General features: G+C 46.7%; 1 protein-coding gene across 16 annotated transcripts in view; it reads left to right on the top strand.

Moving 5' to 3' along the window:
* Positions 1 to 15,288, top strand: part of ADGRL3 (adhesion G protein-coupled receptor L3) — a 524,012-nt gene that overhangs the window by 114,138 nt on the left and 394,586 nt on the right. For all 16 annotated transcript variants that reach the window (XM_083419414.1, XM_083419412.1, XM_083419411.1 and 13 more), the window contains exon 2: positions 8,999 to 9,064. The gene's annotated coding sequence lies outside the window, so the exon portion shown is untranslated. The remainder of the gene's footprint in view (positions 1 to 8,998; positions 9,065 to 15,288) is intronic.

Raw genomic sequence — 15,288 nt, 5'->3', positions numbered from 1 at the left:
GCTGCTGGGTGACCTTGGGCCAGTCACACTTCTCCGAAGTCTCTCAGCCCCACTCACCTCACAGTGTGTTTGTTGTGGGGGAGGAAGGGAAAGGAGAATGTGAGCCGCTTTGAGACTCCTGAAGGGGAGTGAAAGGCAGGATATCAAATCCAAACTCCTCCTCCTCCTCTTCTTCTTCTTCTTCTTCTTCTTCTTCTTCTTCTTATAGAGAACTACTACTTAAAAATGAGGGTTACCCTCTGACAGGCCATTGAATAGAGGACTGACTCTGGTTTGTTGTGGGTTTTTTATTTATTTTTGTTTTTGTATTCTGCATCATGAACAGCCAGAATAGTGGAGCCAAGGTTTTGGAGCTGCCCTCCTGACAACTGATTTTGGATGAGCATTGGGCAGGGTGCTGGCAAGGCCAGAGTTGCATGAGCCCACTGTCAGGAGCACTGGATTGGTTCTGCCAGTTCACCCATGTAGTCCTAAACCATAGCTGTCAAGTGTCCCTTATTTGGCGGGAAACTCCCTTATTCCAGTGCCGTTTCCCGCTGCTGTCCCTTATTGATGATGTCCCTTAAATTTCCCGGGTTTCAAAGGAAGCAGCTCCTCTCCCTCCCTCCCTGCTGGCCAGGGAGGAGGGAGGCTCCAACTGTGTTGCTTGGTGCATTGCTCACCCAATAAGGAGTCTTAAGAACGACTGGGGGGTGGAGCTTGCATGCCTTGTACCGATCAAATCGGCCGCGTTGCCTGGGGACTTGCCTTTGCTCAGCGCTTCCCAGCGGAGAGGTGACGGTGGTTTTCCTTGCTGCATCCCCTTTGCCGGGTTTGGCTGCTGACTGGGCTTTCTGCCTTTGGCTTGGAGGGTCTCAGAAGTTGAACATACCTGTGTTTGGAAAATCCCTTATTTTGGCTGCTGATCCCTTATTTTCAAATCTGTAAGTTGACAGCTATGTCCTAAACTCACCTCCACCCTGCCTTGCCCTTGGACCACTCTGGTAAGCAGCAGCAGCAATACCACTATCAGTAGGGTGACCCCAAACCCATGACTCACCTTGCCAGCTACTCTTGTTGTGCATGCGGGTTCAGGGTCTATATGTTCCAGATGCTGCCTGTTTATTATTGTGCTCCCTGTGTCATTCCTTGCTCAGGTGGTGCCAATTCATAGCTCTTCGGAGGACCACGTTTTTTCCAGATTGCAACTGGGGAGGGAAGTTTTAGCTATGCAATGGTCCCGGTGAGAATCAAGGCCCCTGTAATTCATTACAGGAAAAGCGAGAAAATACAACCTCAAATTTCTTTGTTTAGGTTCTTGTTTAAACCACCATGCCTTTAAACGTCATAGGAAGGAGATATAAGGGTTGCAAGCCTTTGGAGCTTCCTGTTTTCGCAGAAGATTTAAATATCTTAAATACAGAAAAGGCTCCGCTGAGCAAAAATAGCAAGTTGTTGACACGTTATGAAAACAGAAATGGAATGGAGCTTGGCATGCTGGTGGAAGGCATTGAGATTTAATAGTACATTTGTATCATTTATCCCAGTGGGGAAACAACACAGGATGTTGCCTTATAAATTTTTACTACTCCGTAATAAAATGTAACCGTAATAAATGGTGTCTAAGCAAATAAGGTAGCAGCATCTGGGCCACATCCAAATCATCTTCATTACTTGGGTTGCTTCTGTTTAAGTTACTTATTATTTGAATGGCTAGAAGCGGCGACAGAATTCCTAGCCTCACAGAGAAATATGTAGGCAAAGGTTTATTCCACATGGTCTGTCTTCACTGATGTGCTAATATGCAAAACTGCAAAAGAACCATCAGAGGAGGAATCGTGATCCTCTCAACAACAGCAGCACAGAAAGTGATATTTCCTGAACTGCAGAAGATACGCAAGTAGTAACTGGGAGACAACAGGATCATGGAGTTGGAAAGGATCTTGTTGAAGGTCATGGAGTCTTAACTCCCTGCCAATGTCAAACTCCTCCATAGGATGCCGGGGGGAATTCACTGTAGTGGAAACATTTCTGTTTGCCCGATGGAATGATCTGCCCTCTCCTCCCCACCTGTCCTACTCTGGGGGTTCCCCCAGCCCACCCACACCAATCCAATTGGGCGGGGGCACGGAAAAGGGAGAGTGGAGGGAAGCCCTTTGGAGCTAGCAAAAGTCCTTGTGTAGGGTATTGTATTGTATTGTATTGTATTGTATTGTATTGTATTGTATAAAAAGGTAAAGGGACCCCTGATCATTAGGTCCAGTCCTGACCGACTCTGGGGTTGCGGCACTCATCTCGCTTTACTGGCCGAGGGAGCCGGCGTACAGCTTCTGGGTCATGTGGCCAGCATGACTAAGCCGCTTCTGGCGAACCAGAGCAGCGCACAGAAATGCCGTTTACCTTCCTGCTGGAGTGGTACCTATTTATCTACTTGCGCTTTGATGTGCTTTTGAACTGCTAGGTGGGCAGGAGCAGGGACCGAACAACGGGAGCTCACCCCGTCGCGGGGATTCAAACCGCTGACCTTCTGATCGGCAAGTCCTAGGCTCTGTGGTTTAACTAACAGCGCCACCCGCATCCCTATTTATTTGCATACCACCCTATAACTGTAGATCTCAGGGCAGTTCAGAACATAAAATCACATAGGTTTCCCACATCAGGGCCACTTGGTTGAATATGGCCCCCTGATTGGTATACAAACTCTTCATACCTTCAGGTATGAAGTTCTTTCTCATGATTAATCCAAACTCTTCCCCGCCCCCCATATAATTTGAAGCTATTGGTTCAGGGCCTACTACCTGGAACAATAGAAAACAGATTTGCTCCACCATCTATGTAACAGCACTTTAGATATTTGAAGATGAGCAACATATTGTCCCATGGTCATCTCTTCTCTATGTTACACATACTCATCTCCTTCAACCTTTCCTCATAGGACTTCGGTCTCCAGGCTCCTCCCCATCTTTGCCACCCTCCTCTGGACGTACTCCAGTTTATCTATATGCTTCTTAAACTGGATTGCCCAGAACTAGACACAGTACTCCAGTTGAGGTCTGTAAGAGAGGAAGGAGTTAAGTCAGGGGCAAAACTAGGCTTTATTTCACCCGGGTGAAAGACCCAGTTTGGCAAAAAAACAAAAACAAGACCCAACAACACAACAACAACCAAAACCATGCATACACACAAACACTGGTTGGAAGCCTTAATGTGGCCCCTCTGGAGGCTTCTCCTGGGGCAAAAAGCCTGGCTAGCCCCCCTCTAGCTATGACTCTGGTTTAGTTGACCAATTCCCACCTCTTAGGCCACCCCATCAGCTCCTTCCCACTATGCTGCCTCCTCTACCTCTAAAATACCCTCCGGCAGTGGAGATAAAACATAACCACCATGGCTCGTGGTGTTGGTAGCCTTGTCCTCCATTAATTTATCTAATCTTCTTTTAAAACCCTCCCAAATCGGTGGCCGCCTCTACTTCCTTTGGGAGCAAGTTCCATAATTTAACTGTGTGCTCTGTTGTCAGGAAACTGCCATCGGAGCGGGAGGAGGTGAGAGCGCTCCCGAATGATGGTGGAGAGGGTCCCAGTAGGAGGAGGGATAGCCCATACGCTGGGGAAGGAAATCAGCGCAACACCAGTGGAGAAGGGGAGGAGATATAGGAAGCGGAGAGTTGGCTCCAGGACTCCTCGCAGGAGACAAGCGGAGAGGGGACAAGTGCTCCGTTGCCCGCGCCCACAGTGCGCAAAAAACTTTCGTGCAGGCAACGGGGGAGGAGACTGGGTGTCAAGCAGCTTTTATGTTGGAAAAGGTTTAAGAAACGCCCACTGACGGATTCTGCCAGCGACTGAGGCAGCCACGAGAGAGAGGCTGCTCTCTCAGAAAGGGTTCAACCATGCAAGATAGTCACGAGTAAAGGCAACTTACGCACAAGCAATCCCTAGAACCATTACATCGGTGAAGAAGTACTTTTCTTCTATCTGAATCTTCTGACGTTCCATTTCATCGGGTGTCCCCAAATTCTACTGTTATGAGAGAGGGAGAAAAGGTTTTATCCATCCCACTTGTTCCACACCGTGTAGAATTTTAATTTTAGACACCTCTGTCACGTCTCCTGTTACTCACCTTTAATCTAAACCAAAAAGCTGCAAATGTCTTAACCTTTCCACACTGAAGAGTTGCTCCACCCCCTTGATCATCCTCACTGCCCTTTTCGGCTCCATGGTGTCCCATTTTGACGTGAGGCTCATAGATTCATATAATGGCATTCTGATATTAGCCGCTTTGTTCCTTCTCAGTTCCTTCCCTAACGATTCCTAGCGCAGAATTCGCCTTTTTCACAGCTGCTGCACACTGGCTTGACATCTTCCTTGAGATATCTGCTGTGACCCCAAGGTTTCCTTCCCGGTTAGCCACTGCCAGTTCAGGCCCTGTGAGTCTATATATTTATAACCCGGGAAACGTATAACTCAGAGATAAATAGAAAATGCACACATCTGAAGATAACCACAAGAATAAATTCTACCTCCTCTCCCGAGGTTAGAAATGTCTGTGTTGCGACAAAGAAGAAAGGTTAAGACGTGAAGCTTCGAAGACTATCAGACTGGATTAAACTTACCTCCTTTATCTTTCCAACATGCCCAGAATTATGTCGTCTCTTAAATTCTGTGTCTGACAGTGCAGCGCCTCTCCATACCCCAACCCTGGCCGGATCCAACCTCGTGCTGGCTTTTAGAAGTCAACTGATACTACAAGCATCATTGTTGTTATCTAGTAGCAAGGAAGAAGTGATGCCTACCTGATTTCCTCTCCCCTCCTTTCTCTCTCTTACACACACACACACACACACACACACACCCTCTGCCCTCCCCACCTTCATGTACATACATAGCAGATTTATCCAGCCATTTCTCTGACAAATTAGATCTTTGGAATGGGCAGCAAGCCAGCGCTGACTCTCGTGTAAACATGGTGTTAACAAACACACCACGCTGGGCGGCACCCTCACCCCGAATCCAGGCTAGTCCCTTTAGGGACAATCAAGCAAGTCACTGCCACCAGCACATGGCAGGCAACAGACAAAGCAACGAACCCAACCCCCCCATAGGCAATGAAATTGCAAGGCTGGCCCATGTCCCTTCCACCTTGACTGACACGAAGGAAAGCCCTGTTATTGGAGAAAGCAAGGAAGTTGCCCACCGCGGCACATGGCTGGAAGGCAGTGAAGTCCGGGGGCCTTCCTTCTTTCTCTCACACCTTTAAAAAATATAATAAAGTTATTATCCCATACTTGGGACAAAGGAAGTGCCACAAGGCTAGCAGGTAGCAACATCAGGGGTCCCTTTACCTTTACCTTTACCCCCAATCTCTATATCCCCAATCTCTATATGGGCTGAAGGAAACTCCTGCAGCCAGTTCCACCTGGCTGATGGGCAGCATGGCACCAAGCCACTCCTTCCTTCCTTCCTTCCTTCCTTCCTTCCTTCCCCACCCTCACTCACCAGATTGGGAAGTTCCAGGGAGAGGTAGATTCTTCCCCCCCCCCCCACTTGATATCACATTGCTCCAGGAAAACGTGGGCAGTTTAGTGCACCATCAGGAAAAAAACACATCATCATGCCAGCTGCCAAGTGAACCTCAATTTGCTACAATCCCACGCAGCACAAAGGCACAAAAAGGGTTTTAGGGAATATTTTGGACCTCATAGCCAGTGTGGTGTAGTGGTGAAGAGCGGTGGACTCGTAATCTGGTGAACCGGGTTCGCTTCCCCGCTCCTCCACCTGCAGCTGCTGGGTGACCTTGGGCCAGTCACACTTCTCTGAAGTCTCTCAGCCCCACTCACCTCACAGAGGAAGGGAAAGGAGAATGTGAGCCACTTTGAGACTCCTTCGGGTAGTGTAAAGCGGGATATCAAATCCAAACACCTCATCCTTCCCCTCCCCCCCTTTAAAATGAATTTTGCATTTAGTTTTTCTTTTAGTTTCTCTCTGTGCTAGCCTCACAACACTGCTCCAAAAATTCTAGGAAGCAATTTTTGCAGTTATGAACATGGGCAAGAATATTGTGTCCTTCAGAAGGCATCTTTATTAAGGATGAGCTTTACTTGAAGACAAGTCTATCCATGCTCCCTTTTAAGACCACCCCCCCCATGCAACTAAAAGCAGCGACTTGGCTGTCCTCAGTTTCCCAGTGATGTTTTCTTTCAATCTGGGACAGAACGCCCCCATGGGAACTATTCTTCACCATAAGGTAATGTCATCCCCATGGACTCTCTTGGGTGTGTGAAAAGATTGCTGCCCCCATTGGCCAATTTGGCTTTCAGCACCTGTGCTCCATGGAAATGGAAGTGAATTATCCCTGCTCGAATTCTGAGATACTCCTGGATTTCCAGGATAGTGCAAAACAAAAGAAACAGAGCCAAGAGAAGCTCTGTGGACAATTACGAGGAATGCCATTCAATAGGAATCAGGGACCAAGTTGTCTCACACAAGTAGATTTGTGCTCACCGCAAGGCTGTGCATACACAGCAGAGTTCTTTTAAGAAATAAATCTCCCAGCGCAAATGTCTCTGTTTTGCAAAATTGCAGTTTGGATTCTTTTCAATAAAATGCAATTTGCTCCGTGGACCCGAGGAGAAATTTGCTCTAAAAAAAATTTCCTTAACAAATTTATTTTAAATTACAGCAAAATATATTTTACATTGCCTCTGACAGAAGTAAATTTGTTTTGAGACGAACCCAAAGGGCTTGCTGTCAGAACAAGCTTTTAAGCTCTTTGTACATCCACAAAGCAAATCTGAAAGCAGTTAAGCCTTTGAGGAGGGAAGCGATGGAAGTAGAGCAGGAATCGCTGAGGGCAAAGTGGCCTTGGAAGAGTTCCAAGTAATTCTAGGGTTAGGGAAATGAGCTGTTGTTTTCTTGCAACGCAGAAGTGTTGAAAAGAGGACAGGCAATCCATCTACCCCTGATTCATTATCAGCTAACACCATGCAAAGCCTAGATTGGGAGCCTAGCTGCTTTCTTCAGACGCATATACCCAATCAACTCTCTCCCTCTGCCTCCTTCCCCGCCACCCCGCAAGTCGTTGCACGAAGCTATGCAAAAATCCTCTGCCTCTGTGCTGCTAAATGTCAAGCCTTTTTATTGTGCTGCCGCAATATACCATTTTAGACAGTTATGTGGCATCATGTACGCTACTGTGATACATGGCCATAATGGTAGACGCTAATGTTTTTATAATGGTCAGTTGATATAATCCATATCCTGAGATGCAGGCAGTTGTTTGTAACTCTTGCTGGAGGTTAAGTTGCTGGTGCTTTTAATATTTTATGATCTGAAAATTTTCACAAAGGCTAAAAGCTTTCGTTATGCACCTCCGTGCAGATCTCCCTCCTCCCTTTCTGAAATGCGCTCTGGATGTGGAACGGAATCTCGTAAAACTCTGAATGAAAATGGGGAGCTAGTGAGTCCAGATTTAGTCCACTGGGGCTAAAAATTTGAAAATACCACAAATAAGGCGCTCTGGCCTGGTTCATGTATGTGTGTAAGCCTTTAAGCAGAGGCGGGTTTAGGGGAACGCACTGGGGGTGGAGCCCTGGGGGAGCTGGAGAGGGTGCCACAACTAGGTTGGTTGAGGTTGAAAGAATCTTTATTTGCATCGGCCACTGGCCGTAGCAATAAAATAAAATAGAATGTACTGAAGACAGAGGTAAAAACAACTATAGAAAATACATGGGGGGGGGGTTCATCAGTAATTAGATAACATACCGTATTTTTCGCTCTATAAGATACACCAGACCACAAAACGCACCTAGTTTTTTGAGGAGGAAAACAAGAAAAAAAGTATTCTGAATCTCAGAAGCCAGAACAGCAAGAGGGATCGCTGTGCAATGAATGCAGCGATCCCTCTTGCTGTTCTGGCTTCTGGGATAGCTGCGCAGCCTGCATTCGCTCCAGAAGACGCACACACATTTCCCCTTACTTTTTAGGAGGGAAAAAGTGAGTCTTATAGAGCAAAAAATACAGTATATTATTCCAATTGCCCTTGCTGAAAACCTTGCTGTTTTTGCTGTCACCTGATCATCTTGATCTGCTCAAAGAAAGGACACAGTAGCAATGGTTGAGTGACCCGGAATGGACAATAATAGAGGGATAATCACCTCACGCCTCAAATCTTCAGAAAGAGTGCAGGCCAGAAGCACATGAGCCACTGACTCAATGCTGCCATCTCCACAGGGACATAACCGTTTTCCCCGTGGAATTTTTTGAAATCGACCCTCAAGTACAGCCGAAGGCAGTATATTCAATCTTGTGAGAGTGAAAGCACACCTGTATTTTGGAATGGTTAAATTTTGCAAATAGGGTGCCAAAGCATCAAAATGACTAGGTGGAAAATAATCATACCATGGACAAAGTTTCCTTATTGTGGCCAAGTTATTCTGTCGCTCGATATCATATAGGCGCTGTCTAATTAAATTATTTGCTTTACTGAAGCCCAGTGTTAGTAACTGTTGTGGTGATAAACCAGAAAATAAATCTTTTGGTTGACCATTTTAGTCCAAGTGCTCTCATGACAATCTTGCGATACTAAGGGCAGTAGACCAGTGCCACAACTGTGATGTAGAATAGAAGGTGAGAGGTTTGTGTGCGAGCCAGATTTTGGCATTGTGCAGGACACTGCTAGAATTTAAGTTCCCAAGGCCCGCCACCCCTCATGGGCTGTACTGGGCTGCTGTGACCCATCAAGGAACTCTTCCACCCTCCCAAAGGGACTGTTGACAACAGAGAGCAGCACCCAGGAATGCATTTTCCATCCCGCTCGAACCCAGTAAGAAGCTAATGCTCACGAAACTCCCATTGTCATGCCTCAATTATTCGTATTAAACCCTTGCATATAGTATGATTGCACATGATACAGTTGGCCCAGCTGTTTTGCAGACAAGCATGAAAAGACTGCTCTATACTTTGTGATAATTTCTTGGAGACTAGCGCGTGTAAGCATAATTATTTCTTCTCTCTTTCCCCCTCAGAAATGCTGAATTCGGTAATCTGCAGAAAAGATATATGGATTTTTAGCAGCTGAAGAACAAATTCAGGTAATTACAGCATTTATTCTAGCTGGATTTAACTGCTGCGAAATAGTTTTGGAAAGCCATGAACTTAATCGTATCGCACTACCTATACTGATTTTATAGGTTTCATCTTGTAGATCCAATCATAATTCTTTTCAATGCTTTTTGCTTACATATTGGGAGATACCTGGAAAAGTCTGCATTTTTGTACTGTATACAAACAGCACTTTGGCAATGTTACAATAGGGACTTGGGGGGGGGGGATGACTCAAAGGCTTCCCAGAAAAGGTGAGTTTTGGGGAGGGTCTTCAAGGGCATAAGAGATGTGGTTGCACAGAGGCACTCTTGGAGGCAGTTCCAGGCATCATGGGCAGCCAAAGGGAAATAGGCGGAGCTTTTTCAGGGATCAGGAGACCTTTGGGTGACTGCAAGTAATTTTGTTGTTGTTGTTGTTCAGTCGTTTAGTCGTGTCCACCTCTTGGTGACCCCCTGGACCAGAGCACGCCGGGCACTCCTGTCTTCCACTGCCTCCCGCAGTTTGGTCAGACTCATGCGCGTGGCTTCGAGAACACTGTCCCACCATCTCGTCCTCTGTCCTCCCCTTCTCCTTGTGCCCTCCATCTTTCCTAACATCAGGGTCTTTTCCAGGGAGTCTTCTCTTCACATGAGGTGGCCAAAGTCTTGGAGCCTCAGCTTCAGGATCTGTCCTTCCAGGGAGCACTCAGGGCTGGTTTCCTTCAGAATGGAGAGGTTGGATCTTCTTGCAGTCCAAGAAAACTCCATAGACAAATACAACTGCAAGTGACAGAGCTGGCCATAGAATCATAGAACTGCAGAGTTGGAAGTCACCTAGTCCAACCCCCTGCAAGGCAGGAATCTTTCGTCCAACATGGGGCTTGAACCCACGACCTTGAGATCTAGGGGTCTCATGCTGTACTGGTTGAGCTATCTGCATGATTCAGGAAATGAGAGCAGAGAGGTAAGTGATGTGGCTGGTTTCTGGATGCAGAGGTGACTATTCCAGGAGAGGCAGGGGAAGACAATGAGTAGGAAGGAGATAAGGAGAGAGGGAGGTGCCAAAGTCCTGGAATAGGAATCTCAGGCAGAATCGGGAGGACAAGCAGTCAGGGCACACACAGGGCTAGCTTTCTTCTAAGCAGCCTCATCACACTGCTGCTTTGTATTCAGCTTAGTACCAATGAAGACACCTCAATTTTACCTGTGGACTGCCATCTGTCCAGATTTTAATTTGCTCTGAACTAATTTTAAGATGTATTTTAATTAATTGACCGCCTGTTTTTATGTTCTTATGTTCTTTGTATACTGTGTTAGTTTTATGATGTTAGCCGCCCTGAGCCTGGCTCCGGCCTGGGAAGGCGGGGTACAAATATTATTATATTATTAGTGTTATTATTTACACACTCACTGCTGCCAAACCACATCTTAGGATGTGGGCAACTTAGCAGGATTTCAGAATCAGATTTTAAGGTTTATATGGATGCAGGTGCTTCTTCAGAGAACCTTGCACCAATCTGTGCTGGGTCTCAAAGGACTTTGAGTTGGGCCCAGACCAGATGCAGGTGAGAGAGAGAGAGAGAAAGTCACTTTTTGTACCATTAGAGTGTGTTATAGTTGCCTAGCCTGGGTGTCATCAGTGCATCTTCAGACAAGGTCACAGATTGTGTAGCAACCTAAGGTGGTATAAAGCACTTCTGGACACCTGGTTCCCCCCCCCCCCGTCATTTAATTCCCACAACAACCCTGTGAGGTGGCTTTAGGCTGAGAGGCCATGGCTGGCCCAAGGTCACCCAGCGACCTTCATGACCAAGTGGAGATTCAGACCCTGGTTTCTCAGGTCCTAGTCCAATACTCTATCCACTATGCCATTTTGGCCGCATGCCTAATATCCCGTGATTGACACCTCTGCCCTCCATGAATCTGTCTAATCCTCTTTTAAAACTCTGTAACGCAGTGGCCACCACAGCTTGTGACTATGAATTCCATTTGCTCAGGCTGACATATTTATGCACTTCCTCTCCATCCTTTGGAATCCAGGAGATGGTTTAAGAGCCGTATAAAACTGAAGCCATGAAAAGCACCATGAAAACCCTGAAGCTCACTGAACAGCAGCTTTGTGGTTCCAGCTAGCTTAGAGCTGTAAGGATAAAGAGGGCAGGAGGAAGAAGGATGCATCCTGACCACCTTAGATGAAGGATGGGTGGTGGGGGGGGGGCTTCTGCTAGTGCTACTGCATCTCCCCCTCCTCCCCCTCAACAACAATAACAACAACAACATCCTAATAAAAAGAGCAATGGAGGCAGACCGTTACCTATGGTCCCAACCTAGGACAGAAGTAGGGTAGATTCTTCATTGCAATCCTGCGCCCTTCCATACTTGCTTGCAGGTAACTCAGCATCAGAAACAGCACATTCTTACTGAGGCCAAATCTCTCTCTATTTCCTCCACCTTCCTGTTCTGTAAATCAAGACATACTGTGAGTGGAGCATGGCAGCATTGTCCCCATGGGGCGTCCTATATGAACTTGGAAGGCCCTGAAGAGTTGAGCTGGTAGAGTGATCTGGGTCACTTTTGACTACTGCTTATCTGAAGTGTAGCTTTAAAATGGGAATGAAAGAACCACACATATTTGAAGCCGTACGGGATCCCATTGACAGGGTCCTTGGTCCGGAAGTTCCAGCTGGCGCGGAATGCCACAACTAGAGTGTTAATAGAGACAGATTATTGCCAGCACACCCTTCTGGTGCTCAAAAGCTTGTCCCGGCTGCCCATATGCAATGAGACCAGGTTCTAGGTTCTTGCATCAACTTACAAGGCTCTTAACAACACTGAGGTCCCGGGGGAGGGGGGGTCTCTGTTGGTGGTCCCCCCCGGCTCAGACGGATGTCTCGTATCTACGAGAAGCCATGCATTTCGTAGCATGGGCCCAAGCCTGTAGAACTCTCTGCCAACGGAGATTAAACATGCTGTCAGGGGTTCAGGAGCAGAGTCACAGGAGAGGGAAGAAACGGAGAGCGAGGGGGAGGAGTCGGAAGGAAATGTCAGCGGCGACAGTAGTCCGAGGTCTCTGAGCCTCTCCAGTGACTCGGAGGATTCACAGAAAGGGGCCCCCATGGTCAGGGCAAGGGGAGTGCCCAGGGGGACACCTCGGGAAGGAGGGGACTCAGAGAGTAGCAGCTGGAAATCCGGGCCAGCGTCCCCCCCAGAGTGCAGTAGGGGGGAGGAGTCCAAGGCATCGGGATCAGGGAGCGCGCAGGCAGAGGGAGAACGTGAGGCAGGACTGACCACACCCTCGTCAGGGAGCGAGGAAACGGTCATCCGGAAAGTAAAACGCGCGCGCGCGCCAAGTTCAAATGTACAGGAGGGCGGCAAGGTGGGCAGCCCGGGTAGGGAGCCAGGTCCTAAAGCCCGCCGAAGAGAGGGGGAGGAGTCAGAGGGGTCAAGCTCTGCGTCGGAAGAGTCCAGGAGGAATGAGACCCCGGGGGGTAGTAAGACCCAGAGGAAGAGAGAGAGAAGGAAGAGGTGGAGTAAGATTAGAGTATTAAACTGGTGCACAGGGGGTGGAGATCCAGACAGAGCTTCGCCGGTCTAAAGTCCAGACGTAGGGCTGGGACGCTGAGACTTGTAAATGGAGACTATTCTTCAATAAAGACTTTGATACTGTACGATCGGCTAGCGTTGGTCCTTGGTGAGCTGGGACCCGGAGCCAGCTCTGACACATGCAAACTCCTTGCTGAACTTCAGGCATATGGAAAATACTTTCTTGTTCCGGTAGGTTTTTGGGGATTTTGTGTTCAGGTTTATGATAGAATTTTATTTTATTTTTCTCTGCATGGTTTATTTTTATGCACACAGCTTAGAAATGCTAATTATGATTTAAGTGGTATATAAATTCCATGAGTAAACAAAGGAAATCCTTTGCTCTGCATGGTATTAGATCTCTGTTTGAAGCTCTGAAAGTTGTGGCCAATACTGTGCTTAGAAGAACACCAGACGCCCATTTTGGGTTTAGAAAATCTCTTTCAAGCATGAGTGAGCTTTCCACTTACCTCTCTCTCTCCAGTACCTGAGCTTCTGTTCCTTGAGGGCGGGGTTGGGGAGGAAGATAATCCATCACATTCATGCTTTATATTCTGCCAGTTGTTTATTTCCACCTTTGCAGGTATAGAGAGGTTCCAACCATCCTTTGCGTTTCAGTAGCAGAAATTACTTTATTTCGTTTAACTCGTTAATTAACCCTCATGTTCCCTCAAAGTATGCCCTGTTGAATTGTGTGTCTTAGTTGCAGCACTTGTCTCAATTGTCCTTCAAGAATATTTTGCAAGTTAAATTCCACTTCCAGTTGGAAGAATTCATATTTCATTCATCTTTAGCATTGCGTCTTTCATTTGGCCTGCAGTGAAAATAACACATTCCCAAAGCTATCATCTCAAATAGCTTCATGTTATTATAATCCAATTCCCTTCTCTTGCTCTCATATTTAATAATCTAGAGGTAGGAGCTGTTGATACTTCTAAAGGGTTTAAATCTCACTCTAAGCTATATTAAGCTTGACATGATAGTTAATATTTCTGAAAACTTGTAGGGTTTTTATATTCTCTAAGTGCTGCTGTCACACACGGTCTTCCGCGCCATATAGATTTTGATGCAGACAGTTAAATAATTGAAATAGTTACAGAATTGCTGCATCTTCTAGGAAATTTCGCTCATTAACGGAGGGTTTGTTTTAGGCTTTTGATAGTAGTTTACATTGATCAATCTAACAGTTGAATTGCTTTTCATAATCATTACTTTGAATATAATGATATGCAGTAGCTCTTTTTTTTTCTTTTTAGAGGAAGCAGTGTGAGTAGATTCTTGACATTTGGCCTCTAGGAAGCTTGATGACAACCGTCTGGTGAAAACAGAGATGTCTGTTGTGTGTCTATGAACACTGCAGAACTAATAAGCTGCAGATGAATAATTCTACTACAGGCAAATATAATCCCATGCAGAAAGGGAGCCTATCAAAGCCTAGGAACATCCTTGGACCACACTAGATCACCACCCTGCTTGTTTGTGGCCTCAAGCATAAAAAGAGGTGGTAAAAATCTGCCTTGTTTAGACACTGAAGGTTGGAGACATGGGATGCAGGATATCTAAGACACACCAGGGCCATCACTGGGACAAGCATCCTAGGGAGTTTGAAGAGAAGAGTTTGGAGTTGATATCCTACTTTATCACTACCCGAAGGAGTCTCAAAGCGGCTCACATTCTCCTTTTCCTTCCTCCCCCACAACAAACACTCTGTGAGGTGAGTGGGGCTGAGAGACTTCAGAGAAGTGTGACTGGCCCAAGGTCACCCAGCAGCTGCAGGTGGAGGAGCGGAGACGCGAACCCGGTTCACCAGATTACGAGTCCACTGCTCTTCACCACTACACCATACTGGCTATGAGGTCCAAAATATTCCCTAAAACCCTTTTTGTGCCTTTGTGCTGCGTGGGATTGTCTCTCCTAAGCACAAAGCCCAGCAATGCTGCATGAGATCCGTGAAAACAGTGCTCCCCTGCTGTCTCACAGGGTTTCTGGCATGCGCAGAGAGATCAGCCATGCTTGGTCTGTTTTAGCGTGCCAAGAATGCCTTGCGGAGGCCACCCCAGATGCTGTGACCGGCTCTGGAATTTTGGCAGGGAAGGGAGCACAGAGGCCTCCTTCCAACCAAGGAGGTTCCTGGATTTCTGGGTTGATTCAACGTGCAGAGATTGTGAATCGTAGCTTCCCTAGCATGGAATAAGAGAGGGTTGTGATGAAAGTGTGGTGCTAAAGAAACACTTGGTTTTCATGCTTGACTGCATAATCGTGAGCATGATAAGCTGGACAGCAGTGTATCACAGAGAGGATAAACTGGATAAGGGCAAAATAGAAGTACAGTGGCACTTCGGGTTACGAACTTAATTCATTCCATTCTTAACCTGAAACTGTTCTTAAGCTGAAGCACCACTTTAGCTAATGGGGCCGTCTGCTGCCGCCGCGTCACCGGAGCACGATTTCTGTTCTCACCCTGAGGGTAAAGTTCTTAACCCGAGGTACTACTTCCGGGTTAGCGGAGTCTGTAGCCCAAAGTGTTTGTAACTCGAGGTACCACTGTATATTTGAATAATTCCCACTCAAATCGTATTCCAAACTTCTGTTTCTGTTTTGCTCCTTTTCAAAACACTGTTTAGAAACGTTCCGCATTTTCCATTAAATGT

This window comes from Podarcis tiliguerta (genome assembly GCF_965153285.1).
Source record: "Podarcis tiliguerta genome assembly, chromosome: 17".
Lineage (NCBI taxonomy): Eukaryota > Metazoa > Chordata > Lepidosauria > Squamata > Lacertidae > Podarcis > Podarcis tiliguerta.
Note: the sequence above shows the minus strand (reverse complement) of the source record. Positions and strands in the feature narration are given on the sequence as shown.